The sequence below is a fragment of the Cherax quadricarinatus genome, chromosome 73 (genome assembly GCF_038502225.1).
Source record: "Cherax quadricarinatus isolate ZL_2023a chromosome 73, ASM3850222v1, whole genome shotgun sequence".
Classification (NCBI taxonomy): Eukaryota; Metazoa; Arthropoda; class Malacostraca; order Decapoda; family Parastacidae; genus Cherax; species Cherax quadricarinatus.
In genome coordinates, this window is record NC_091364.1 from 3,858,661 (window position 1) to 3,873,183 (window position 14,523).

Sequence of the window (14,523 nt, forward strand, 5' to 3'; positions counted from 1 at the left end):
ACCCCGCTGGTCACAGGTGTGTGTGTGTGTGTGTGTGTGTGTGCGCGTGTGTGTGTGTGTGTGTGTGTGTGTGTGTGTGTGTGTGTGTGTGTGTGTGTGTGTGTGTGTGTGTGTGTGTGTGTGTGTGTGTGTGTGTGTGTGTGTGTGTGTGTGTGTGTGCTGATACACTAGTTGGGAAGAGAGAGAGTAGTTTAGCCTCGCTCACTTAAGGGTGAAAATCCTACCAGAAAGTAAGGTAAGATGACCTCTAAGTGTCATCCCTCACCACTGCTCAAGAAGTGGTCATTTATTTCTTCCAAAAATAACATAATAATAATAATAATAATAATAATAATAATAATAATATTTTGCAGCAGTGATGTGTGCGATGGATTTCGGGTGTTGCCTGATCAAGCAGGCTGTTATAGGTGTACGGCAATAACGAGTTGCGGAACACAGTAAGAGGTGTCAGGTAGCCGGATAATGTACCAGGAACTACTAGGGGGTAAGGAGAGGAGGCCGGATACGCCAGATAATGCCCCGCTAATCCGGATATTGCGGTCCGGCCGGATACCTGAAACCCTACAGGAGTTGACTGCAACAGTCTTGTCTCTCAGGGAGATACGAGGACCTCACACATATACACGGGGCCAGGAGCTGCGAATCGACTCCTACAGCCACAAACAGGCGAGGACACACACACACACACACACACACACACACACACACACACACACACACACACACACACTGCTCTTAGAACAGGGAGAGAGTGGATCTGGAAGCGACTAGCAAATAGGAGGGGCCAGGGGCTGCGACTCCAGGCTGAGGGACTGATAACCCCAAACTTATCTTTCACTCTTCTCTGCACTGGACTGAAGAAGCCACTAACCGGTGAGACGTTCACAAAAACTACCCAAATGTTTCACAAGTGTCTCATTTATCAGGTCGTTCTCATACTCAACCATTCACTCTCACCTACCTGTCTCACCTATTTTTAAGTTCTGGCTATAGTGACGCTGCTTGGCACTTTCTTCCACTCGTCCACAACTCTTGCCAAATCAGTGTCTTCCTATAGTCTTTCTAAATCTAAATTTATCCAGCTTCAGTTCCTCGCTGCGAGTCCGAGTCCTATCTTAGTTACATATTATCAGTACTGAACTGACATCTCAGGGACTTCAGTGGAAATAAGTCACTTTGTGTAATTTGCACTATTATAATTGTGCTTAAGTGTACCTGTGTCTAAATATACTTAATCTCTTCGTTTTGTCGCGTTTTTAGTCGCACATTCCAGTATATTATATTCCTTACACAAATAACTCACACAGAGGAGAGAGAAGCTTACGACCACATATATTCCCATTTAGATAGATCATATTACAGTCAGCGCCGTCAGTATATGTAGTTACTAACATCGTTACACAAACCATACCCCCGGCCGGGATTGAACCCGCGGTCATAGAGTCTCAAAACTCCAGCCCGTCGCGTTAGCCACTAGACCAGCTAGCCACAATAAGATTCATCCAACTAGGTATATTTCTACACCATAGGAAAGTTAGCACAGGCACCTCTGTGACCACAAATGCAAGTTTTTACAGACGAATCTCCAGCTAGCGTGGCCGTGACGAACTCTAGCTCAAGTCCCTTCACTGCCGTCAACATGACTCAAGAAATCGTAATGACACGATTGCAAATAAACCATACCCCCGGCCGGGATTGAACCCGCGGTCATAGAGTCTCAAAACTCCAGCCCGTGGCCCGTCACGGCCACGCTAGCTGGAGATTCGTCTGTAAAAACTTGCATTTGTGGTCACAGAGGTGCCTGTGCTAACTTTCCTATGGTGTAGAAATATACCTAGTTGGATGAATCTTATTGTGGCTAGCTGGTCTAGTGGCTAACGCGACGGGCTGGAGTTTTGAGACTCTATGACCGCGGGTTCAATCCCGGCCGGGGGTATGGTTTATTTGCAATCGTGTCATTACGATTTCTTGAGTCATCGTTACACAAGTCTGTTATCATCAACAACTTGCTATTTCTGAAAGATGGTTGATGGATGTTTTCGGGGGTTGAAGGCCCCTTCTTCCTGGTCCCAGACCAGGCCTCCTGGGGGATCAAGGCTCGATCAACCAGGATGTTACTGCTGGCCGTAAGCAATCAGCCTGGCTGATCAGGAGCTGGCTTGAGGAGTTTACCATGCGCAGTTTAGGGCAAAAACTACATCCGCTATCAGGTCCTTTGCCCAAACAAGTTGACATTTACACTGAAGACAGCAAAGAAATGAATGAAATACTCGCCTCATTATGACTGTGCTCAGCGAGCCGTTAAACAGACTAAACGTTGACAACCCAAATAAATTTCTCATGAACGAGACTTAAAACTTCACCAATATCTCCAAAATTTTCACCATAACCCTAACTCCACCTGGCATAGAAAAAGGCATTGATAGCATGCCCATGGATTCCGCCCCAGGTCCTGACTCATGGGAGTCAATCTTCATCAATAACTAAGAAATTCCATAAAGAGCCTAGACATTGTATTAATGTTGGTAGAATTACAATATGTTAAGGGACACAAGTGCAACTAATGGCAACGTTTCGCTCTCCAGGAATTTTGTCAAGCTGATAAAGTTCCTGGAGACCGAAACGAACTAAAAACCGATAACACGAACGTCTCACATTATTAAAACCTTTGAAGAAATTATAAGCAGAATGATCGCTAACCTCATGGATCCACAACCCAAGAGCTGGTCATGGACCGGGACGCGGGGGCGTTGACCCCCTTGAACGCCCCCCAGGGACGGGTTAAGAACAGGTCACTCCTGCCTCTCACAGCTACTGGACCATTACGACAAGCACAGGAGAGAGAGAGAGAGAGAGAGAGAGAGAGAGAGAGAGAGAGAGAGAGAGAGAGAGAGAGAGAGAGAGAGAGAGAGAGAGACTTTCAACTAATGACAGTGTGGAGAGGAAATGATCTCTGGATTGACTTTCTAAAACAAATCAATAGAAGCAGCAGACGAGATGATTGTGGTAGCGTCGATAGTTATAGTAATGGCGGTGGTAGTGGTGGTAGTGATAATTGTGGCGGTGGTAATTTAACGGTAATAATAATAATAATAATAATAATAATAATAATAATAATAATTACACCACTATCACTTTAATTAAGTAAAAGTTCTCGGTATATATGTATACATATCTCTATTTACACTAAGACACACACAGTTTTTAATCTATATACACTGATAAATATTTATCAGTGCATATAAATACACATTTCTCAGAATAGTGAACTCCCAATCGCTTTCGTGATTTCTCACATTATCAAAGACATCTAAAAATAACAGAACAGTAGAAAGCTTATAAGGCCGAGATATAACCTCACACACGACATTACATCCTTCTACTGCTCTAATATATATATATATATATATATATATATATATATATATATATATATATATATATATATATATATATATATATATATATATCAGAATTTTCATACATATACATCAGTTTTGTTCTCACCTAACATTAAAGTGTGGACGGAACAGACCACTTCGTTACACTTCAGTGATTCACACTTCCTTTTGTGAATGAGAAGCTCATTACGTATTCCAGGCAGTTGGTAACGCAGGTAATAACTGGTAAAGATGCCTGGTAACACTGCTCTGTGTGCTGCTAGCACTAACAACCTGATTGATAAGGTTGTCAACCGTGAGGCATGGTCTGGGTTGACTACAGGTGCCGTAGCTCGATTGGTAGCGCACTCAGATCACACATTGAGATTCTGAGGTCGATCCCCGGTACGGCAGGAAACATTAGGACGTGTTTCCTTCAGATACCTGCTGTCCATGTTCACCTAGCAGTAAAATAGGTACCTGGGTGTTAGTTGACTGGCGTGGGTAGCATCCTGGGGACAAAATTGACCTAATTTGCCCGAAATGCTCTGCATAACAAAGGATTTTCTATATAGTAGTATACGTCACTGATGTCAGCTATGGTCTATATAAGTTGTATCATGTACTTGTAGAAATAAAGATTATTATTATTATTATTACTATTATTATTATTATTATTACTATTATTATTATTATTATTATTATTATTGCTGACGCCCCCGCGACCTGGTCCCAGACCAGGCCTATGGGAAATCCGTGACCGGTTTTATGGATTCTTCTACCTTGTGGCTTTGATCAACCAGACTGTTGCTACTGGTGTCCCAAAGTTTCAAAAGAACGATAGAGTTCAACTGGCTGCATGTAGTTACAGAGGAGGGGGTCAGGAGCTGTGACTCAATACAACACACACACACACACACACACACACATCTGGTCAAGCACGTCAAGAAATTAGAGAAATCGCAAAGGTTTGCAACAAGGTTAGTTCTGGAGCTCGGGGGAATGTCCTACGAAGAAAGGTTGAGGGAAATCGGACTGACGACACTGGAGGACAGGAGGGTCAGGGGAGACATGATAACGACATACAAAATATTGCGTGGAATAGATAAGGTGGACAAAGACAGGATGTTCCAGAGATGGGACACAGAAACAAGGGGTCACAATTAGAAGATGAAGACTCAGACGAATCACAGGGATGTTAGGAAGTATTTATTCAGTCATAGAGTTGTCAGGAAGTGGAATAGTCTAACAAGTGATGTAGTGGAGGCAGGAACCATACATAGCTTTAAGATGAGAGAGAGAGAGAGAGAGAGAGAGAGAGAGAGAGAGAGAGAGAGAGAGAGAGAGAGAGAGAGAGAGAGAGAGAGAGAGAGAGAGAGAGAGAGAGAGAGAGAGAGAGAGAGAGAGGACCTAGTAGCGATCAGTGAAGAGGCGGGACCAGGAGCCGAGTCTCGATCCCTGCAACCACAATTAGGTGAGTACACACACATACACACACACACATACACACACACACACTCAGACACACACACACACACACACACACACACACACACACACACACACACACACACACACACACACACACACACACACACACACCCAGACAAACACATATTGACCCTAATAGGAATTACCGTTGTGGAAGACTGACAGATGAGACACACTTCCGGCACTCTCTCACTCTCACACACTCCCTCTCACTCTCACACACTCCCTCTCACTCTCACACACTCCCTCTCACTCTCACACACTCCCTCTCACTCTCACACACTCCCTCTCACTCTCACACACTCCCTCTCACTCTCACACACTCCCTCTCACTCTCACACACTCCCTCTCACTCTCACACACTCCCTCTCACCCTCACACACACCCTCTCACACACACTCCCTCTCACCTTCACACACTCCCTCTCACCCTCACACACTCCCTCTCACCCTCACACACACCCTCTCACACACACTCCCTCTCACCTCCACACACTCCCTCTCACCCTCACACACTCCCTCTCACCTTCACACACTCCCTCTCACTCTCACACACTCCCTCTCACCCTCACACACTCCCTCTCACCCTCACACACACCCTCTCACACACACTCCCTCTCACCTTCACACACTCCCTCTCACCCTCACACACTCCCTCTCACCCTCACACACACCCTCTCACACACACTCCCTCTCACCTCCACACACTCCCTCTCACCCTCACACACTCCCTCTCACCTTCACACACTCCCTCTCACCTTCACACACTCCCTCTCACCCTCACACACTCCCTCTCACACACTCCCTCTCACTCCCTCTCACCTTCACACACTCCCTCTCACCCTCACACACTCCCTCTCACACACACTCCCTCTCACTCCCTCTCTACCTCAAGGATTAATACAATATCATCCGAGAGTTAAGCTGTTGACTTATAGCTCAAGAGGAAGGGTCAGGAGCTATGGTTCGACACATGTAAAAACATTGAGGTATGTACAAATACGTAATTCACGTTAACTTATTTTTTCCCCTGACTTTATTCCCTAGAAATAATCGTGTCCGAAACCGTGCACACGATTAGATGACGTAAGACTTGTCGGCGTCCGAATTCATTTTCATAATGAAAAAAAAGCATACTATAAATATTATTTACATGTTCGAAACATCGTACAGGTGTTCGAAACATCGTACAGCTGTTCGAAACATCGCACAACTGTTCGAAACATCGTACAGCCGTTCGAAACATATCACAGCTGTTCGAAACATATCACAGCTGTTCGAAATGTCATACAGTTGTTCAAAATATCGTACAACTGTTCGAAAAATCGTACAGTGAAATATCACACAGAGAGTTGAAATATTACACAGCTGTTCGAATCACACAACTGTTCGAAACATCGCACAGCTGTTCGAAAGTCAAAGGATAAAAAAAAATAGATAAGCTTGAGTTCGTCCGAATTCGTAGGCGGTAAATAAAATGCCTATTGGGAGAGGAAAGTCGCTGTCCGATTTCCTTCGCGAGGCCAGGAGAAAAAAAAATTCTGGGGGTGTTCGGATGCGTGCACGCGACTTCGGTAAGGAACGGCAGGTTGGTGAGATTCGTTCACACGTTCATTGAGGGAAGGTGAACACGACGAACACTCAGGCTTGTTCAAACACGTTGATAAGAGGAGGAGGAAGAAGATAGGAGGAAGAGGAGGAGGAGGAAAGGAGGAAGATAGGAAGAAGAGGAGACGGAGTAATATCTTGTGTAATTTTAGATTCTCTTTAGTGGCTACTTCCTGTCTCTCTCTCTCTCTCTCTCTCTCTCTCTCTCTCTCTCTCTCTCTCTCTCTCTCGTCCGGGTAGCGTGACGTGACTTTTAAAGCTGGTAAGACAATGGTCCAGTGGACCAGGACTGGACCGTCACGCTGGTCCACCTCTTGTAAAGACAACCTGTTGAATATCCGGGGGGGGGCCGTTGCCCCCCGCGCCACGACCAGACCTCCTGGTCCATGTGCTGGTCAGTCAGACTGTTGGTGCCAGCAACTTGTGAGGTGGGACAACCAGTGATGATGCCAAGGTTTTCTGGCTTCTGGCTGCTTGGTTAACCAGGCTGTTGCTGCCAGCGCCTTGCAAGCCTACAGAGCCATCACAGCCTGGCTGATCTGGTATTTGTAGACAGTAAAGGTCCAGTTTCCTCTTGAAAACTTTTGAGAAAGAGAGAAATAGATAGATAGATAGATAGATAGATAGAGAGAGAGAGAGAGAAATGGATATTATCCCAACCTTCAGACAGCTTTAACGAAGCAAATTTTCTTAGATTCCAAACAGTTAAATATCTTTCCTCATTCTCCCATGTCCACATTTACCTCTCCCCCTCCCTCTCTCTCTCTCTCTCTCTCTCTCTCTCTCTCTCTCTCTCTCTCTCTCTCTCTCTCTCTCTCTCTCCCCCACACCCCAGCTAAGCATTTGTATCTAATTTGCAAATAAATACTACTACTCTGACAGAAGTTGATCGACGGTGATGTAGCGGCTACCCACCTCAAATCACAAAAATAATTTATATATCCAGGTGTGTATAGCCCAGTTTATATACCCGGGTATGATAATATATACCACTTTTTGTGCCCTGTATATTGCTGTGTACTAACAGCGTCCTTCCAAGCAGATGAAATCGCAGAACTGGGAAATAATAATAATAATAATAATAATAATAATAATAATAATAATAATAATAATAATACCTTTATTTCTACAAGTACATGTACAAGGTATACAGGCGTAGCTGACATCATTGACATATTACTCTATAAAAACCACCTTGCTATGCAGGGCATTTCGGGAAAATTAGGTCAGTTTTGTCCCCAGGATGTGACCCACATCAGTCGACTAACAACCAGGTTGTCATTTTTACTGATGGGTGAACATGGACAACCGGTGTAAGGAAACACGCAAATGTTTCAACCCTCGCCGGGAATCGAACCCGGACTCTCAGCATGTGAAGCGAGAGCTTTAGCCACTAGGTCACGGGCCACCGTCAAATGTACAGTAAACCTTCACAGCTCATATTAATTCAACTAAACACCTAAACTACTTGGAACACTTGAAGTCCCTTGAAATGTACTCCTTAGAACGTAGGCGAGAAAGATACATTATAATCTACATCTGGTAAATCGGATTGGTCCCAAATCTGCACACAGAAATTACTACATATGAACACGAGAGGCTTGGCAGACGTCGATGAAAACAGTGGAACGATGAGTACACAAAGAGTGAGAGAGAGAGAGAGATCTCGATAAGTGTTAAGGGGCCACGACTCTTCAACACCCTCCCTTCATACATAATGGGGACCACTAACAAACTTCTACATGTCTCCAAGAAGGAACTCGACAAATTCCTCAAATCCTGATCAGGAAGGACACTTAACCTTGAAAACAAGAGATGCTAAGCCAGTGGTAATGCTCCTTAAGTCACATGTTCTCTTCAGACTGTAGTGCAGTTGCATACAATCACCCACTTCTAAATCTGACAGATTACATACGTAAAGGTTCAGTACAGAGAACCTTTATCTCAAATATAAATCCAGTCAATTATTGGGAACACCAGAAGTCCCTAGAAATGCACTCCTTGGAACGTAGGCGAGAACGACGCATCATTTATACACCTTGAAAATTCTGGAGGGACTGACCCCATGTCGACACACCGAAATGCCTCCCTAGAAGAGCAAGAAACTCGGTAGACGGTGAAAATACCTCCAGTGAAAAGCAAAAATGCGATGATGTGATAAGGATAGTTCATGAAGTGTAAAGGGACCAAGACTTTTCGACACCCTCCCTTCATAAAGGAAATTACCAACACACACATCAAGCTGTCTTCAAAAGGGAACTTGATAGGTTCATCAAATCAGTACCTCTTGATCGCACATTTTGTGGTGTTTGCGTTGGACTACGTTTGGCTAGTACCAACAGCCTGGTTGATCAGGCTACCAGTCAGGACCACTGGTCTGACGACCAATACTGGAGCAGATTTCTGAAGTGTATTTTGCATACCTTCACAGCATCACAACCAGGCTATCAAGAGCCACTGGAAAAATCAAGGGAGAAACTGACCACATACAGGCAGGATCCAGAGTCACAGAGGGTGAGGCAATGGGGGGAAGAAAGGGCAAAATCAGTGTTTATCCATGGGCTTCAGGAGAGAGAGGAAAGGACACACACTGAAAGGCAGCAGGAAGAAAGAAAGGAGATTGAGAAAATCATCACGGAAATAGGTGAAGAGATGGACGAGATTGTAAATTTTCAGAGAATAGGGGGGTACTCGAAGGGGAGAAACCGACCAATCAAGCTGATTCTCAGGACAGAAACAGTGCGGAACAGGATCCTCCAAGAGAAACCACGATTGAAATACTCGGAAGAGTACAAGAGGGTGTTCCTAGACAGAGACAGAACAAAACAGAACGACAGCAGCTGAGGGAGAGGACAAAAAAGCGAAAGGAGCTAGGAAAAGAGACAAGGATGGAACCAGCAGAGGTCAGTCAGAGCAGAACAGAACAGCAAGGGCAAGCACACACACAACTATTCTCAGAACCATACAACCTATCACACCATCCCAACACACACTACAGTCCATACCCACAGCCTCCACCCAACACCGAGCTATAGAATCCCACAGTATGCCACCAGGTCTCCCACCCTCACAGGCCCCTCAAACCACAGTGTTGGAAAGGAAACTGAAGGTATGGTACACAAACGCTGATGGAATAACAAATAAGTGGGAGGAGTGGCATGAAAGAGTCAAAGAAGCATCACCGGACATCATAGCTCTCACAGAAACCAAGCTTACAGGTATGATAACAGATGCCATCTTTCCAATGGGATACCAAATCCTGAGGAAAGACAGAGGGAACAGGGGGGGTGGAGGAGTGGCGTTGCTGATCAAAAATCGCTGGAATTTTGATGAGCTGGAGAGAGGAGACAGCGGAGAAGAAAGTGATTACATAGCGGGAACGCTTCACTCTGGAGGTCCCAAGGTGGTAATAGCAGTGATGTATAACCCAGCACAGAACAGCAGGAGGCCAAGGCAAGAGTACGACGAGAGCAATAGAGCGATGGTTGACACACTGGCTAGAGTGGCCAGAAGAGCTCATGCATGCAGGGCAAAGCTCCTGATCATGGGTGACTTTAACCACAAGGAGATCGATTGGGAGAACTTGGACCCACATGGGGGCCAAGATACATGGAGGGCTAAGATGATGGAGGTGGTACTGGAAAACTTCATGTGCCAACACGTAAGGGACACTACAAGAGAGATAGGAGAGGATGAACCAGCAAGGCTGGACTTAGTATTCACCTTGAGTAGTGCAGATATCGAGGACATCACATATGAAAGACCCCTTGGGGCCAGTGACCATGTGGTTTTAAGCTTCGAATACACAGTAGAGCTACAAGTGGAGGGAGAAGCAGGGAGGCCAGGACGAATGAAGCCAAAATACAAGAAAGGGGACTACACAGGAATGAGGAACTACCTGAACGGGGTTCAGTGGGACAGAGAACTGGCAGGGAAGCCAGTTAATGAGATGATGGAATATGTAGCAGCAAAATGCAAGGAGGCTGAGGAGAGGTTTGTACCCAAGGGTAACAGGAATAATGAAAAAGCCAGGATGAGCCAATGGTTTACCCAAAGGTGCAGGGAGGCAAAAACCAAGTGTGCTAGGGAATGGAAGAAATATAGAAGGCAAAGGACCCAGGAGAATAAGGAGAACAGTCGTAGAGCCAGAAACGAATATGCACAGATAAGAAGGGAGGCCCAAAGACAATATGAAAATGACATAGCAGCGAAAGCCAAATCTGACCCGAAACTGTTGTACAGCCACATCAGGAGGAAAACAACAGTCAAGGACCAGGTAATCAGGCTAAGGAAGGAAGGAGGAAAGACAACAAGAAATGAACATGAAGTATGTGAGGAACTCAACAAGAGATTCAAAGAAGTGTTCACAGAGGAGACAAAAGGAGCTCCAGAAAGACGGAGAGGTGGGGCACACCACCATGTGCTGGACACAGTGCACACAACCGAGGAAGAAGTGAAGAGGCTTCTGAGTGAGCTAGATACCTCAAAGGCAATGGGGCCAGATAACATCTCCCCATGGGTATTGAGAGAGGGAGCAGAGGCGCTATGTGTACCCCTAACAACAATATTCAATACATCTATCGAAACAGGGAGATTGCCTGAGGCATGGAAGACAGCAAATGTAGTCCCAATCTTTAAAAAAGGAGACAGACATGAAGCATTAAACTACAGACCAGTGTCACTGACATGTATAGTATGCAAAATCATGGAGAAGATTATCAGGAGAAGAGTGGTGGAACACCTAGAAAGGAACGATCTCATCAACAGCAGCCAACATGGTTTCAGGGACGGGAAATCCTGTGTCACAAACCTACTGGAGTTTATGACATGGTGACAGCAGTAAGACAAGAGAGAGAGGGGTGGGTGGATTGCATTTTCTTGGACTGCAAGAAGGCGTTTGACACAGTTCCACACAAGAGATTGGTGCAAAAACTGGAGGACCCAGCAGGGATAACAGGGAAGGCACTACAATGGATCAGGGAATACTTGTCAGGAAGACAGCAGCGAGTCATGGTACGTGGCGAGGTGTCAGAGTGGGCACCTGTGACCAGCGGGGTCCCACAGGGGTCAGTCCTAGGACCAGTGCTGTTTCTGGTATTTGTGAACGACATGACGGAAGGAATAGACTCTGAGGTGTCCCTGTTTGCAGATGACGTGAAGTTGATGAGAAGAATTAACTCGATCGAAGACCAGGCAGAACTACAAAGGGATCTGGACAGGCTGCAGACCTGGTCCAGCAATTGGCTCCTGGAGTTCAATCCCACCAAGTGCAAAGTCATGAAGATTGGGGAAGGGCAAAGAAGACCGCAGACGGAGTACAGTCTAGGGGGCCAGAGACTACAAACCTCACTCAAGGAAAAAGATCTTGGGGTGAGTATAACACCAGGCACATCTCCTGAAGCGCACATCAACCAAATAACTGCTGCAGCATATGGGCGCCTAGCAAACCTCAGAACAGCATTCCGACATCTTAATAAGGAATCATTCAGGACCCTGTACACCGTGTACGTTAGGCCCATATTGGAGTATGCGGCACCAGTTTGGAACCCACACCTAGCCAAGCACGTGAAGAAACTAGAGAAAGTGCAAAGGTTTGCAACAAGACTAGTCCCAGAGCTAAGAGGTATGTCCTACGAGGAGAGGTTAAGGGAAATCAACCTGACGACACTGGAGGACAGGAGAGACAGGGAGGACATGATAACGACATACAAAATACTGAGAGGAATTGACAAGGTGGACAAAGACAGGATGTTCCAGAGATTGGACACAGCAACAAGGGGACACATTTGGAAGCTGAAGACACAGATGAATCACAGGGATGTTAGGAAGTATTTCTTCAGCCACAGAGTAGTCAGTAAGTGGAATAGTCTGGGAAGCGATGTAGTGGAGGCAGGATCCATACATAGCTTTAAGCAGAGGTATGATAAAGCTCACGGCTCAGGGAGAGTGACCTAGTAGCGATCAGTGAAGAGGCGGGGCCAGGAGCTCGGACTCGACCCCCGCAACCTCAACTAGGTGAGTACAACTAGGTGAGTACAGCATCACAACACCTACACAGCATCACAACACCTTCACAGTATCACAACACCTTCACAGCATCACAACACCTTCACAGCATCACAACTACACAGCATCACAACACCTACACATCACAACACCTACACAGCATCACAACACCTATACATCACAACACCTACACAGCATCACAACACCTACACAACATCACAACACCTTCACAGCATCACAACACCTACACAGCATCACAACACCTATACATCACAACACCTATACAGCATCACAACACCTACACAGCATCACAACACCTACACAGCATCACAACACCTACACAGCATCACAACACCTACACAGCATCACAACACCTACACATCACAACACCTATACAGCATCACAACACCTTCACAGCATCACACCTACACAGCATCACAACACCTATACAGCATCACAACACCTTCACAGCATCACAACACCTACACATCACAACACCTACACATCATAACACCTATACATCACAACACCTACACAGCATCACAACACCTACACATCACAAAACCTACACATCACAACACCTACACACCATCACAACACCTACACAGCATCACAACACCTACACATCACAACACCTATACAGCATCACAACACCTTCACAGCATCACAACACCTACACAGCATCACAACACCTATACATCACAACACCTACACAGCATCACAACACCTACACATCACAACACCTACACAGCATCACAACACCTACACAGCATCACAACACCTACACAGCATCACAACACCTATACAGCATCACAACACCTACACATCACAACACCTACACATCACAACACCTACACAGCATCACAACACCTACACAGCATCACAACACCTATACAGCATCACAACACCTACACATCACAACACCTTCACAGCATCACAACACCTACACATCACAACACCTACACATCACAACACCTACACAGCATCACAACACCTACACAGCATCACAACACCTACACATCACAACACCTATACAGCATCACAACACCTACACAGCATCACAACACCTACACAACACAACACCTACACATCACAACACCTACACATCACAACACCTACACATCACAACACCTACACATCACAACACCTACACAGCATCACAACACCTACACAGCATCACAACACCTACACAGCATCACAACACCTACACAGCATCACAACACCTACACATCACAACACCTACACAGCATCACAACACCTACACAGCATCACAACACCTACACAGCATCACAACACCTACACAGCATCACAACACCTACACAGCATCACAACTACACATCACAACACCTACACAGCATCACAACACCTACACAGCATCACAACACCTACACAGCATCACAACACTTATACATCACAACACCTACACAGCATCACAACACTTATACATCACAACACCTATACATCACAACACCTACACAGCATCACAACACCTATACATCACAACACCTACACAGTATCACAACACCTACACAGCAACACAACACCTATACATCACAACACCTACACAGCATCACAACACCTATACATCACAACACCTACACAGTATCACAACACCTACACAGCAACACAACACCTACACAGCATCACAACACCTATACATCACAACACCTACACAGCATCACAACACCTATACATCACAACACCTACACAGTATCACAACACCTACACAGCAACACAACACCTACACAGCAACACAACACCTACACAGCAACACAACACCTACACAGCAACACAACACCTACACAGCAACACAACACCTACACAGCAACACAACACCTACACAGCATCACAACACCTACACAGCATCACAACACCTACACAGCATCACAACACCTACACAGCATCACAACACCTACACAGTATCACAACACCTACACAGTATCACAACACCTACACAGCATCACAACACCTATACATCACAACACCTATACATCACAACACCTACACAGTATCACAACACCTACACAGCATCACAACAC

The 14,523-nt window shown here is 45.5% G+C and overlaps 1 protein-coding gene across 4 annotated transcripts in view; it reads right to left on the reverse strand.

Moving 5' to 3' along the window:
- Positions 1-14,523, reverse strand: part of LOC128701179 (uncharacterized) — a 185,745-nt gene that overhangs the window by 79,353 nt on the left and 91,869 nt on the right. The gene's annotated exons all lie outside the window — the stretch shown is intronic.